A 14,798-nucleotide genomic window follows, 5' to 3' on the forward strand; every position below is an offset into this window, starting at 1 on the left:
CAATTTAATTACTTTCTATAGTTTTAAAAAGATGAAATTTATCGTGTGTGATCATCTGTAATGTTGCTAAAATGATAATTAGGCTTTACAGATCGACCAGTATTTCCAAGCTATAGTTTCCTTTTGACTTCTCAATTAGGCCCACAATTTTGTAGAGTCATTCCCAAACTCCACTGTGTTGTCAGACACTAAAAAATATTGATTATCACATTTCAGTGTGGCTCAGACCGTGTGTTGTAATAAACAAACAGAGCACAAGTGTGCCAGAAAATATGAATCTGCGTATTACAATACTTTGAAAATGGGCAGAAAGTCTTTTTCATAAAACCAACACCATGAAACTGCTGCAGCTGATGTCTCTACGGTGTATTTTTGTTCCGAACAAGTTGTTTCTAATAGAGCAGATTCAGCATGTGTCCTCTGGCCTGAGACCGATACATTAACCTCCCTTGTTATCAGAGGGCTGTTCTAAATCACACTGACTGGACTACACACCTCATTTCCACCCTGCTCCTGCTCTGTTCTACTTGATGAACCATCCGCTTTGTAATTGTTTGAACGGGAGAGCAAGAGAGAGAGGGAGAGAATGAGAGAGAATATTAAAGAAAAGAGAGCTAGGGACATGAAATGATGAAACAAGGAAGAGAGAAACAGATGCAGTTCTGTATCAAATAAAATGCAGAACCCAGAGGGACAGACTGTCACAGATCATCCGCACTGTTGCAGAACTTTTTTACGAAGGCGTCTATGCTCTTTCACAAAGTAGATTAAAGGCAGATGACAAAATGCAAATCACCCTTTTCTAATTTAAATGACTGCAAGTGTAAACAAAGAGATTGAGACGATTGAGAATCACAGGTTTTCTTCTTTTATATTAGAACTGCCAAAAAAACAATGCAGGTTTGGAAAGACACTGTCAGAATCTTTGTGTAACCCAGCAGATCACTAAAACTCAGTAGTGAGAATAACAAGCAGCCAGGTGTTGCACATCTTAAACGGCCAATTAAATGTAGAAAATTTTCAACTTAAATTGCATTTTGGATGCAGAACACACAACACTTCACAGAATTTATTTCACTGCTTTAACAAAAGATTAATAAACCACAAAAATATTTTTCGTGTGCCAAAGCATGCAACGCTTTTGCTTATTAACTTTGCATAGTAATACCTTCTCTTTGAGCTATCAGGTATTTTTGGGGCTTCTTTGCTGTCACAACAGTGACTGGGTCTGTCTTCTATTGAGCGCCTGTTTCTTCCTATTTTTCAATGACTGTACAAGCAATATAATACAAGTTTGCAATACAAGTTTCTAATACACACACCTAAAAGGGTATCTTTTCAAACTGGACCCAATTTTTCCATGTTTTGTGTCAAAGTGACTCATGGGAACAACCATTTTTGAAATTGATCCAATATTGAGCAAAAGGGCTGCAGTGGAGCTACTTGTGGCGTATGTATTTTTTTGCCACCGATAGGCTCAGATTGTCATTATAGCTGTGTGGCAACATAAAGGAAAGGATCCCTACATGGATAGACCCTTTCGTTTAAAGATAAGATCCTTTTTGTTTAACTAGAAACAGCCCTGAAATCGCTATATCCAAAGCCACCAGACTTCATTTAAATAAGCAGTAATTTTATCATCATAAAACACACTTAATTCCAAGTCGACAAAAACAAAATATAACTCACAAGTGTCATTTTGGTTTGTCTTTCCGCTATTCTAAAAAATTACCTACTCTAGTTTGGTTTAAATAAACCCTTAGTTCACACAGTTAGTTGTGAAAATATGCCGACTCTATACATGCTAAAATTGTTGTTTTTTTAAATGTAGTTTGGTGGCTTTGGTGAAAGTGAAATGAAGGCTACATCCTGAGACTGAATCAGGATGTTATCTGTTAATAGTAATCTTATCCTTATGCTTATTGACACTGACAAAACCTCACAGTTGTTACTGGAACCTCAATCAACAGTATGAAAGGGAATGCTTGATACTCCTTATAACCATTATCGCACTTTCATAAACAGTAATCGTATTAGTCTTTTACTCATTAAATGCTGGTAATAGGTAGATCCCCAAGTTGCATATTGTTTTTTACATTTTCTAATCTAACTAATCACCATGTTTTAGTGATGTATTACAGTACTTTGTCACTCCACTTTATACTTCCTCTTATCACCCTTCTGAGGAACATGAAGCTTATAGAGGCAGAATATACACTAATTAGCAGCACGAGTATTTTTCCTTACAGGCTTATTGTGTCTCTGCGGGTGATTATTGCTTCTCCCAGTTGGCCCACTACTGAAAGAAGAACTCCCTGTAAGGCAAATGGAAACATAGCCAGGACTTAACATTCTTTTAATTTACCACGGGAAGTTAACAGGTAGTCAGAGATATCCTTGGTGGTTTGAAGTGAAGGTAGTCTCAGGAGGATACGCCTTCTCATTAAGGTCAGATGCTATAATTCTCTTCCCTCATCTTGGCACACTCCTCCCTTTAATTTGGGTCTTGCACAGTTTTATATCAGTATATTATTCACTATGACAAGGTTGTAGCTCTTTGCCCGGAAAGGACACGAATAGTGTGTTCAGGATCACCTTTCTGTGTAAATGTAATCTGTATTGCATATTCCCTAAACACTTAACATTGTCGAAACTTATAATATAGGAGGCAGTTTGTATGTATATATGAGGGTTACTGTGCAGTATGGAAATGTATTAAATTTGTTTTTAGTAATTTCAGGTCTGGATAAGAATGGTTCAAAGAAAAGATAGTTTGGAAAATATTTGTGATTGCCCCAATCTGTTTCTTAAAATATAAAATTAGTGAGCTTGATATCATCGAAAACAAGACAAGAGGTATGACATGCATCTAAACACGTAGAGCTTCCTCTATGCCTGTGCTTCATAGTCTGCAAAACAGCTCTGCCCAAAATGCCTAATAATTAAACCAAAGACAGACATTCTTGCTGAATTAGTTTGAAAGAAAATGTGGCAATGTCTTTGAATTGCGTAAAAACATACTATCATAGATAACCAGATATTCTACTTATGCAGTGATGTAGTCATCAGAGAAGTAAACAGACTATCTTTTCTGTGTAAGATAACCACACTTTTGTGGCTGCGTTCATCATTGTTTCCATAGACGTGGGGTTCCCAACTGCAGTTGCGGTCCAAAAGTGGGTCACAGGTCCATGCTGATTGGACCACAGGCTATCGATGCGGAAGGGCCTAAAATGCTGGAGTAGAGCTTAGTTTCAAGTCTATACCACCTTCCTATCAAAAGTTATTTGCGACCATACCTTCCCGTATCTAGACCTGACTCCTCGAATGTTGAGTTCACCCACTTCCGGTCATCCTAGAAGGTCGGGGGTGGGCTCTATCGATGCGGAAGGGTCCAAAATGGGGGAGTAGAGCTTAATTTCAAGTCTATACCACCTTCCTATCAAAAGTTATTCATGACCATACCTTCCCGTTTGTGGACCTGACTCCTCGACTTTAATTTTTAGTTCAGTGAATTTCTGGCACAAAGCTTTTACTATGAAGTGCTGTTTCCTGCTGTAGAGTGAGTGACTAATAGACAGCTACTTGACAAAGACAGCAAACTAGCTCAATGACATGGCAAAACGCAAGTATGACACTGAATTTATTAAACTGTGTGGACCTTGAACTAATGACGAAGGAGAAATCTGGACCCCGTGGCTGGACCAGTTGGGAACCACTATAATAGACAATTAACAAGGCTACACAGGTGCTATTAAAATAAAATTATTTAACTTTTTTTCAGCTCATATTCCATTCTTAGTTATAAAAGAGACTAAACAAATATAAGGGAAAATAATAGGAGTATAGGTACGACAGTTTACCTCTTCTCAGACGTCCAACTTTCTGCGCAGGAGTGTGGACTGAATGGTCACAGTAGTAATGGATAAATGGATGTCTTCCAAGGGCTAGCTATTTGTACTTAGATGTCAAATATGTTTTGCAAAATCTACAGAGAAGTCTAGAAAAGTGTAAATGGAAAATGTGTAGAAACTCTAATATATAATGATTATCATTTTTCTCTTTAGTAAATCTTAGTAAATCCTGGTAACATTGTCCCAAAACAGAGAGCAGAACCTTGAGACTTTATCCAAATGTCGGATTAGAAGATCCTTGTCACATCTGCCATTGGACTCGTCAAGAATTTTGATCAGAGGCGACGTTTTTGTCCCTCGCTGAATTCACTGAAAAGCTCTCTCTGTGTCTGCCATTACACCCTTTCTACCCCGGCTTAAGCCCAGACAGCTCAGCCTGCTATCTGGCATTAGGGTCTCCCAGGGTCCAGATAAGCAAGCAGATAAGTCCAAATCAATGCTGGTTTTGCACACAATTTTAAGCACATATCATGGTAACTTTCCATTTAATTAACCAGAGTTGGAAGATGATATTGAATCTGTGTCATCAGGTCTATTCAGAACATCTTCTGAGCTTAAAACTTAGGGAGGTAAAGATGTGTTAATCCCACCCGCTAACTTTGGACAGAGTGAAGATGAAGTCCAAATTAGATTTTTCAACCACAAAAGGTCACCGCTAATCAAGCCAGATTCATGAACTTTTATATAGATTTTTTCCCTAACTGACCTTGTCACTGTTGTCTTCTTTCTCATATCCATAGAAATTATACATAAAGCAAGTATATATATGCTAAAGCTCCTGATGGTGTCAAAGGTGAAGGACGCATTGATCCCCTTGATTAATATCCTGTCTTTCCTGACAAGTAGGTGTCTGCTTTTAATTAGCAATCCGTCGCTCAGTGTGAAGCATTTGTCAGACATATTCAGGACGTGTCCAGCTCAGGAAAAAGTACATTCTCCAGATTATGATTGACACATTCACACATTTAATTCTTCTCCGCAAACCAGAAATGCATTTCTGCCACTAATTGGTCCCCTTTCTTCATATTAATAAGAAGGTGCAAATTGTTACATGGACAGTCAGTGTGACTTATTATATATGTATCTCACTAATGGAGAGTTTATCTGTGTGCGTGCCACTCCCCGGCAGTCTTTCTTTACATATTTAAATCGACAAAAAAAATAAACATGAAAGCAAGCAAACACAAAGGGCATGTTAATACACAATGTATGCATGCACGTGTCGGTGTATGTGAGTGCACTTGAAGTGTTCATCATCCTGACAGGATCAGGGTGTGTTCAATGCGAAAAGCCATCTGATTGTGGGCGACCATGCTGGGAATAAATGACAATTGTGACATATTGGTGTGGGATCTGGGGGAATAGAGAAGATTATATTACCGGCAGAGCCACTGGAGCGGTCCATCACCCATTCGCATGCAGTTAACGGACATCCTATGCTAAGTGTGTGTGTATCTGAGTATACGTGTGTGCGAGCAAAACAGACAGATGGAGCAGACAGCCCGCATGTAAGGACATAAGCTTGTGTGTGTGGAACGGAATCCAATATTCTTATTTCTCAGTCTCTTTGTCCCTCAGATCCCCTCAGTCCCCACCCAGTAATGATATATTTCTATCTCAGTTACACACCGTAACCCAGAGAGACCTCTGCCAATATCACCACATGTAGCGCTTGTTTACACACCACTGAACCAGGGGGAGCTGTGTGGAGACCAAGCAAGGCAGGAGATGAAATGAATATTTATTTCAAATAAGGGTGGGGATGTTTCGCTATCGGAGTGGTATTATCATACTCTCTGACCTAAACTGTAGAGGTTATTGCTTCATCATGTTACGCGATAACTCTATTCCAAGGGGGCTTAAGGAAGAAAACACAAAGATTTGATTCAAATTCGCTCGCGGTCACATCCCTATTCTGTTGTCAAACTTGTTAGTCAAGGACAAGGAACTATTACGGCGGACATGCTGTGCACTATTTTAGGTTGTTGTCTGCTGACTTCTCAGCACGCTATCACTCAAGTCTGCCCGTTCGCTGAGGAATCTAACAGTGACTGGACAACCTTTTCAAAGACTGTTGGCTATTTCTTCATTTATGGGTAATTGTCCTTGAATACTGTGAGGGAGAACAGAATAAGGTGGCCATCATTATTCCAAGGTTTTCTCTCGAAAAAGAGCTATTGAGGAGAGTAGCTCCTGAAGCGCGTTTGAAAGAGGATGATATTAAAGTTGATGAGACTGCTTGTGACATTGTGAGCGCTAAGATAAGAATTAAGTTCAGGAATTTAAAGATGTTTTTTACTTAAAAGAAAAATACCTTTTCAGTCATTCCGGCAGTGTTAGACAACCTTGCACACTATTTAAAAAGTCTGTGTTGGGACTACATTTATGCTACCCAGCTCCCTGGGGTGCAGTGGATCAATGACCATTAAAGATGTAATTTCAAGATGGCTCCTGCAAGTCACAGTGGCATGAATAAAAGATGTCTAAGTCGTACACACAAAAACGCATAATCACCTTTTATATTCTGTATACATGTACAGCACAAGCACAAAAGTACTTGCATACATACACACATTAAATAAGATCTGCTGATATCTACTAGATTGGTATATTAATTAGCATCAACATTCAGATGAGGCAGTGCTCTCTGGTTTTATGCTGTTTTACATCTCTTTGAAGCATCACAACTTTGAGGGAGCAGTGTGAAGGATTTAGTGGCATCTAGCAGTGAAGATTGCAGATTACAACTAGCTGAAACTTCTCCCATGTGCCAAGCGTGAACTCCCAGTTAGGATTCCTTCAGTGTTCATTGTTCGGAAGGGGCCTCGTTAATAAAACTGTGCACAGGAAAGGTGACTAAAGATAACATACAAACAAAGTACAGAAAGTGCTTACGTACAAAAATATCCTGATTTATAACACAGTGCGCACGCTTGTCCCACGGCAGTTTCCCTTTATAAATCAGAATCAACTCGAAATTTGGGGCAGGTGAGCAACCGTCTTGCCCCACCCATAGGTGCCTATAAATGGCCAGTGAAACGCCCTGAATTAATATTCATTAATAAGAAACAGCACAAAAAGGAGCATCCAAACGTAGCAACAAAAGATTAAAAAAAACGAAACTTCGCACAGTGTGAAGTTGAAGTTCTTGTTGGAGAGGTTGATAACAGAAAGACAATGTTGTTTGGTAACTCAATATGGGCATTAATAAAGCTAAAATGCAGTGGAGTGGCAGCTGCTGACAGATGCTATAAATGCTGCTGCCTCAGACTGTTTCAGAAGTCAAGAATAAGTGGTCCGATATTAAGGTGTTAAGGCTATTTGCGGTGATTTATTTGGACAGAAAACTGAGGGATGTTTCGCACTGACTGAATTAACACTCTAAGTGGGGAATACAGTTGCCATAATTGTTTGACAAACACTCTGATTTTCCTGACTCGTTTTGTTTTCATAAGTGATGCATCACATCCAGACGCTGGCGCACAGCAGCAGCAGCAGCAGCATTTGGCCAAAATGCCTGCGGTCGGGGTCAGGGCCAATATCCGTGTAAAGCGGTAGTGGCACGTTTTTCAGCTGTGCCACATTGTGCAGCACAGCACCAGCATAGCTTGGTGTCTGCGGTTACTTCTTTGTAACGCCAGGCCCAATGCTGTGCAGAGATCCAGCAGCACTGCACGTGGCAGTTGGAAATGCCTTGTTCTGTGCATATACCACGTTTATAAACGAGGCCCCAGGTGATTAAAACAGGCAAAAACCCTAAGTAGCTTCATGTAAAAAATTTGTATTTCAACAGCGCTGTTTGGCTCACTGCGGAGGGCTGCTAACTAAGGTGGCTGACATGAAAACGTGAATGGCCCTGTCTAGAGCCAGTGTTTGGTTTGTCTGTTCTGGGCTATTGTAGAAACATGGCCGTGCAGTATTGTGATCTCTGTAGATGAGGACCTGCTCCCAGTGTAGATAAAAATGGCTCATAGTAACAAAAACACAGTGATTATTTTCAGGTGATTATACACTAAAGAAAACATATTTATTATATAAATGTCTCCCTATAAACCCTACCCTAAATTTAAGTGAAATTATTTTTGTCAAACTCCCCAAGTTGGGTAGAATTAAGAGCAGAAATATCTTTAGCACAATTATCTCATGCACCATCTCTACTTTCTTTCTTTCTTTCTTTCTTTAAACTTGTATCACCTTGATTAAATATGCCCAGGTAGAGGTGTATCTAACGTATTCTCTGTCTCTGGCATTGTAAGTGTGTGATCAGGTTAACAGAGTTAGACTTGAGCACTGTGGCGAAAGAAGAGGACATCAGATTGCTACACCCACTGTCTATGCCCATTAAGAGCAACATCCTGGAGGTGGAGCACCTGTCCAGTTTTAAATGCCAAGGCACCGAGACCGACCAGACCTCTCCTTTTGAGGGCCGGTGAAAAAAGCCCCGTCTTCATGAATCCACAGCAGACATTTCTTAGCTGCAAATGCTCAGGGAGTTTCACGTCAGAAAGGACATCATGACGGGTCTGCCAGGCACTGATAGAAACTCAACAGCGCTCCCTGGTCGTAGTCACCCGTCAGTTAAGCGCACAGTTGGCCTGGTAAGACAGGTCAGGCAGGGGAGGGTGCTTACAGGCTGCCAACAGGCCCGGCTCCCTGAACGCTGCACAGTAGCCAGAATATGTGAGAAGATGGTGGACGGCGCAATATATCATCTCCACACCTCACTGGAGCTGGAGCCTGCTGTGTATTAGTGCTCTTGTTTTAAAGTTTAGTCATACCTACTGCTGTGTGGCTCATCTTAAAGGCAAAGGGAAGCAGACTTGGTAGTTATCTGGTAACATATTGTTTTCTGTTTGCATTGTGAATTTTACAGGACCTAAATGAGTGATTTGTACTGTTACATATTTTGATTATCCTCACCCACAGATGATTTTACATGCAAATTGTTTTAAATCTCAGATGGGATGCAGTTCAGGGTATGTTTAGTCAGCCCTCGGACCCCCGCTGCCAGGATTAGTCAGCTCTCTCGCTGTTATTGTTGTTGTTGATTCCAAACCCACCCCAGCAGTCCTCCTATGTCTCTCTTGTCCGTCCCTCTGTCTTCTCCTCTTGGGTTGTCCCTCTCTCCTGTGAAATGGCATAAAAGGGTCAGATTCTCACTCTTTTACGCCTGTCGTTTCCATTTCTAATCCCCCAAGGCTCTGTCTTGGCTCACACCAACGATGCAGAGCTCTGAGCACCCACCCACAGAACAGTGTGCCGCAGTCACAGCCAAATACTGCCAGGCTTTTTGTTAAGGAGAGGTTCCACAGGTGAATATGGTAGGATGGTGTGCATTTTTTCTGTATTTGAAAAGAATATATATAAACACTTTCAAATGCACATGGGTGACAGAGACCATATTTGTGCATTTTGAATTGCCATTTTTTAAAGGAAATCATGGAGATTGTGTGAAAATGTAAGAAAGCTGCAGGAGAGCCAAGACATGTACGAACAGTATAATGTGTGAGAGGGCAGTTGTAGACAATACACATGGGGTTGCTGGCTGGCTGCACTTACAATTTATACATATTCATGATAACAGGCTCAAGAGCTTAAAGAAGATGCATTTTTAATTTTCTCACCTGTTTAAATGTAAATATAAGGAGGATTCCAGCTGGGTTTTGTTTCTAGGAACATTATATTATTTACTTTAGAATATGCTATACAGTGATGTGGCCTCCATCCTGAAGTAGCTGAATACCTTAATGTTTTAAATCACATACTGGTTGCAAAAGAAAAGAACACCCCACATTTAAGACTCCATGTTTGACTTTTTTTGAGAGAAAGTTTGATATAAGTACTAAGACGCTCTGCAGTAGCTGCTATATAATATCATTTCCAGCATTTTTTAAAAGTTCCAACAATAACTCTCCCCAAAAATCTCTTGATTGGACAAACTAACAGTGGCATGAGACTGGCCAGATGACTTTTTTGACTGACAGCTCTGAGCTTTAATGGCAGCTTCATGTCAGCTGCTCCTTTCAGCTGCACTTAAAATGTGATAAGATATTTATAGACCAATTATACCTTCTCTCACCCACACCCATGCGCACACACTCTTGTGCACGCACACACAATGGCTCAGAAGCCACGAGTGCACACAGGCTGACGTACTCTAACAATGAGGTATTGCTTGCTGTTAGACAACTGTTATTATGTTCCTAAAGTGGATCTAAGAAGCCTTTGGACCAAGTAATGATATTAATGAACTCGAACTTTGTGAGAGCACGTTTTGCAGTACTCTTATCCTGAATCACACAGAGGCAATCAGAGTCCATTCAAATCGCCGTGAGACAAGAATCTAAATGGGTCTAGACACTGAAATCACACAGCAGAATTGTATAGAAAGTGCGATCTCTCCGATAATGTTCTTCACATTTACAATGAGGAACCTCTTAAATAGAAATATTATGAACTAACTTTCAGATGTCATATTGTGTTTTTTCACTTACAGCCAACCTACAATAATAAACAGAGGACTTTAAGTTCCAGACAGAATATTAGGTTAGTTGCTACAGGGGCATCGCTGAGTGCCCATCACATTGATTGGAGTACTTAAATTCTGGTCTTGAACAACATGACATATGAGCACAATCAAACTGTACATTTCGGGATGATTCACTGAGTTTATTCAGACAAAGTATTTTGAATTGGCATTCTTTTAAAAAATGAAAACGTTGTAAATTATAATCCCCTTTTCAAACTTGTGCTAGGACAAAAATATTGACTTAAAGACATAAGTAAAATTGTGCTATAACCTTTTTGTAATCCAGGGCAGGGTTGCTTTTAGTGACAGGCTGTCTGCAGGCATCACCACAGTCTATGAGTCAGATACACCCCTCGCTCTTCCACAGCTCCACCCTCTTGTCTGACTTTGGTCACGTCTGGCTCCAAAAACAACAAGATATCCATCCATCCATTTTCATCCACTTATCCAGGGCCAGGTCGCGGGGGCAGCATGGCAAGCAAAGCACCCCAGATGTCCCTCTCCCCAGCAAGGCTTTCCAGTTCCTCCCTGGGGGATCCCAAAGCGTTCCCAGGCCAGATGAGATATGTAATCCCTCCAGCGTGTTCTGGGTCTGCCCCGGGGCCTCCTACTAGTGGGATGTGCCCAGAACACCTCTATCAGGAGGCGCCCAGGAGGCATCCTGATCAGAGGCCCGAACCACCTCAACTGACCCCTTTCGATGCGAAGGAGCAGCGGCTCTACTTCGAGCTCCCTCTGGATGTCTGAGGTCCTCACCCCATCTAAGGCCATCTCTCTCTGTGTGTCTGAGCAGTGTTGTCCAGGGCTAATAGCCCCCTGGTAGGGTCTCCCAAGGCAAAGTGGTCCCAGGGGAGGGGCCAGACCAAGAGCGATTCAAGTAGACCTTGATGAAATGGAATATTCGGACTTTGAGCATCTCGCCCGGCATGGGGCCACCAGGAGCCAGATCTGGGGGGAGCTCACCAGCAAGTGTCTGGTGGCTGGGCCTTGGGCCATGTGTGCCAGTTGGGCTCAGACCATATAAGTAACATGGAGCCGTCAACCTGTGGGTCCACCACCTGCACGGACTGAAATCAGGGTTCGAGTGCATTGCACGCGGGGCAGCAGGCAAGGGCAGGGTCCCCGGCGTGCTGATCCCCGGTGTCTCAGACTGGCTCTTGGGATACGGTAAGATAGCTATGGCCAAAATACCAAAACCACGGCTTCACAAAAGGGAGTCCATAAACCAATGGGTGATGTCAGGGTAGCTATGTCCATTATTTTATAGTCTATGAGTGCGAGTCAGTTCAACCGACTTCTCATTAACCCCAAACTAACCTCAACAATACATCTAAGACTTTTCCATTGGTACTTTTGGCTACGCCAAGTCAAACCATGCCATTCTGATTTGTGTTTCCATTAGTAGTTTAAATGTTCCAAGTTCGTGCCGGAGATGGACCATCTGTGGAGGTCAAATCGTGCCTGACTGCCTCCAAATAGGTTGAGGTGACATCAGATGGGCTTCGTCATCATTCAGTGACAATTCAGTTTAAATAGCCTCCACTGCTACTACCAAACATAGCAGATACTTCATCAGTTTCAACTGAGGCTAGTTGCCAAGCAAAATTCTAACAACAGTCTGAAAAAAACAAATGATGATAAGTAGCTGGAAACCAATTATGAATATACAGAAGCTAAAGAGGGAGCTGCTTTTAAAAGTCATCAATTCAAGTCAAGTGTATCATTAGTTATTATTTCTATTAGCCCTTTTCCAATGACCTGCTGGCTTGGCTTGGTTTTACTTTGCGCATCAGGACAGCAGGGGATTTGCATCTCTATACAATAACAAGAGAATAGAGGAAAAAGACAAAAACAGTAGGGTGACATTGAAAACAGTATATCTGTAGGAGGAGGAGAAAGACAAGTTTAAGTGATGGAGAGACAAAGAGGCAGGGCGAAGCAGTCTATGAGGACGTGGAATAACTACTAGAAATAGGAGAATGTTTGCAGCTGCTAAAGCATGCCACGATATTAAGAACTCGATGTCCTCTCCCTTCCTACACTCTTTCTTTCTCTCCTTTGTCTCCAGCAATTTCTTCTTTGAGAAGAAACCCAGCCATTTTTCCCCTCTCCCTTGTTGTCTGGGTGGATGTTGCTAACACTGCAGACCTGTCAGTCATTCATCTCTAGGGGAGGCGGGCTCATTGCCTCAGTTGGGGGGAAGTGACTGAGCGGAATAGTTGATTGGCAGAATCGAGAGGGAGAGGAGACAGTGGGGTGGAATGCTTAGAAAGTGGAGCAGATGAGCGCAGAGAAGAGAAGGATATGGAGCGTAAACAGTCTCTTTAGGACATACAAACAAAGGCGGCCAGCATGAGAGAGAGAGAGCGAGAGAGAGAGAGAGAGACACTGTACATACACTGATGCTTGCTTGAATTTGCTATGATGAGAAAAGAAAAAGGGACATGATTTCACAAAGCAGGGCGACACCTGAATGCAGAGATAAGCCTGGACAGCTGAACACAGCATTATAGTTTTTTTTCTCCCTCTTATGAAGAAAAACCTTGTAGGAGTGTGGATGAGCAGGTTTGATATGATTTAAAATACTGGCTGCTGGCATGGTGCGAGCAGACCAACCACCCCCAACAGACTGGTTGAACAGATGTGACTGAAAAGAAGGATGTGTTATAAATACCTTCTTGGAGGTGGATGCGTATAAGCAATTAAGTTACAGCTAGTAAAAGCAGATCTTAGCGGTGGTGAGTTGTGAATGTTGGCTTAAGTGTGTAGTCTGGAGGAGGATGGTCATTTGTATTACATAACGCATACTTAACAGTCTGAATTTCGGAGAACATTCATGTCATGTGCGTAGGCTGAGACTTCATCAAAAAATTGGCATCTTCAAATGTTGTCTGGTACAGTACCTGAACACAGCAACAGATCCTAAATTATTTAGGTATGAAATCATGGAGGATCACTGTAGAGGACATTGATGTTTCCTAAATTCTGAGGGTTATTCTTACTTTAGCTTTATTTTTTCAGGCTGGTAAATAGGAATATGTAAAACAGCAAGAATTAATGAGGTGTTCTTAGGTATGCAGAGAGGATCTCAGTCTAGCATTGGACTGTCATTCTGTGTGGCGTCGAAACTCTGGTCATCTGGACCGTGCACAGGGCGCCCTGACCAGGTACAGAGTGTCAAGCTCAAGGACAGTTTGACGGGGACGGAGGGAATCAGTGGTGCAAGAGTCAACTCTGTAACCTTCTTGTTCAAATGACCTCTCTACCGAATGCCGAGTTATGAAACATTGGGCCCCTGGGCAGAGACATGCGAAAGGCCCCACCAACTTTTGTGCATGGGAGCAAGACACACAGGCTTTGTAGTTGTTTAGTTTCTTTTTGTTATATTGCATCTCTCTCATCTCTCTGTTTGTGCTCATTTTGTGTCTCCTCATAGATGTTTTAGTCTTTTTTTAATTATTTTTTGTCTGTGTTTCTTTCGTCTCTTTTGTAGTCATTTTGAGTTTCTTAGTGGTTGTTTAATGTCTCTGTGGTTGTTTTGCCCCCTTTTGTAGTCCTTATGAGTCTCTTTGTTTCTCTTTGCAGCTATGTTGCATCTCTTTTGTAGCTGTTTGTGTGTCTCTTTGTAGTCGTTCTGTGTTTCCTTCTGGTTATTTTGAGTCTCTTCCCGGTCAGTCTGTGTCTCTTACCTACTAGGCATCACTGCTTTCAGGCATGATGATTTATTGCAAGCCAATAAGATTTCAAGGACGCTAATGTGGTGGTCAAAGATTGGTGTCATGAGGGCTGGTCGTGAAACTTTAATCAAACACGTTTGGCTTATCTAAGGCTGATATCACTGGGGAGGCAAATGAAGCAATAATGATGTGATCAAGGAGCAAGCCAAATTTCAGGACATCATGTAGATAATTTGAGGAAACTGGGTTGGAGGAGTTTTCCAATGCCTTGGCAATGACTGGGGTGTTGATGGGCATAGAGAGGTGGATCAGCTGTTTGGTTCTTATTACAAGGCAGGTGTTGAAGGGGTAGCTCTGAGAGCAGGTTGTACAGATGGAGAGGACTGTGCATAATGATACTTTGCAACAAGACTGATTGAAGTTATTGCCAAACGTCTGATTGGCCCTGGTTATGTTTTTGTCCCAGTGAGGCTAGAAATGGATGTCAGGTACAAGGACTGGAGGGAGAGGTTGAAGTGAAGTGCATGAAAGTGTTTGGTGAGATTTAGACGTCGTGTGGGAGCACTGAGGCCCAAGGAGCCTCAGGCAGAGATGTTAGGTGAGGCCACAGGTGGTTATGAAGGCCTACAGCATAGTTTGTCAAAGTGCAGCCCTTGGACCAGTGGCGGCCCTCAAAAC

At 41.8% G+C, this 14,798-nt stretch overlaps 1 protein-coding gene across 3 annotated transcripts in view; it reads left to right on the plus strand.

Annotated features, from left to right (window-relative positions):
• Nucleotides 1-14,798, plus strand: part of cadm2a (cell adhesion molecule 2a) — a 292,905-nt gene that overhangs the window by 241,468 nt on the left and 36,639 nt on the right. The window lies entirely within an intron of this gene.

Source organism: Epinephelus moara, chromosome 3 (assembly GCF_006386435.1).
Source record: "Epinephelus moara isolate mb chromosome 3, YSFRI_EMoa_1.0, whole genome shotgun sequence".
NCBI classification, from domain to species: domain Eukaryota; kingdom Metazoa; phylum Chordata; class Actinopteri; order Perciformes; family Serranidae; genus Epinephelus; species Epinephelus moara.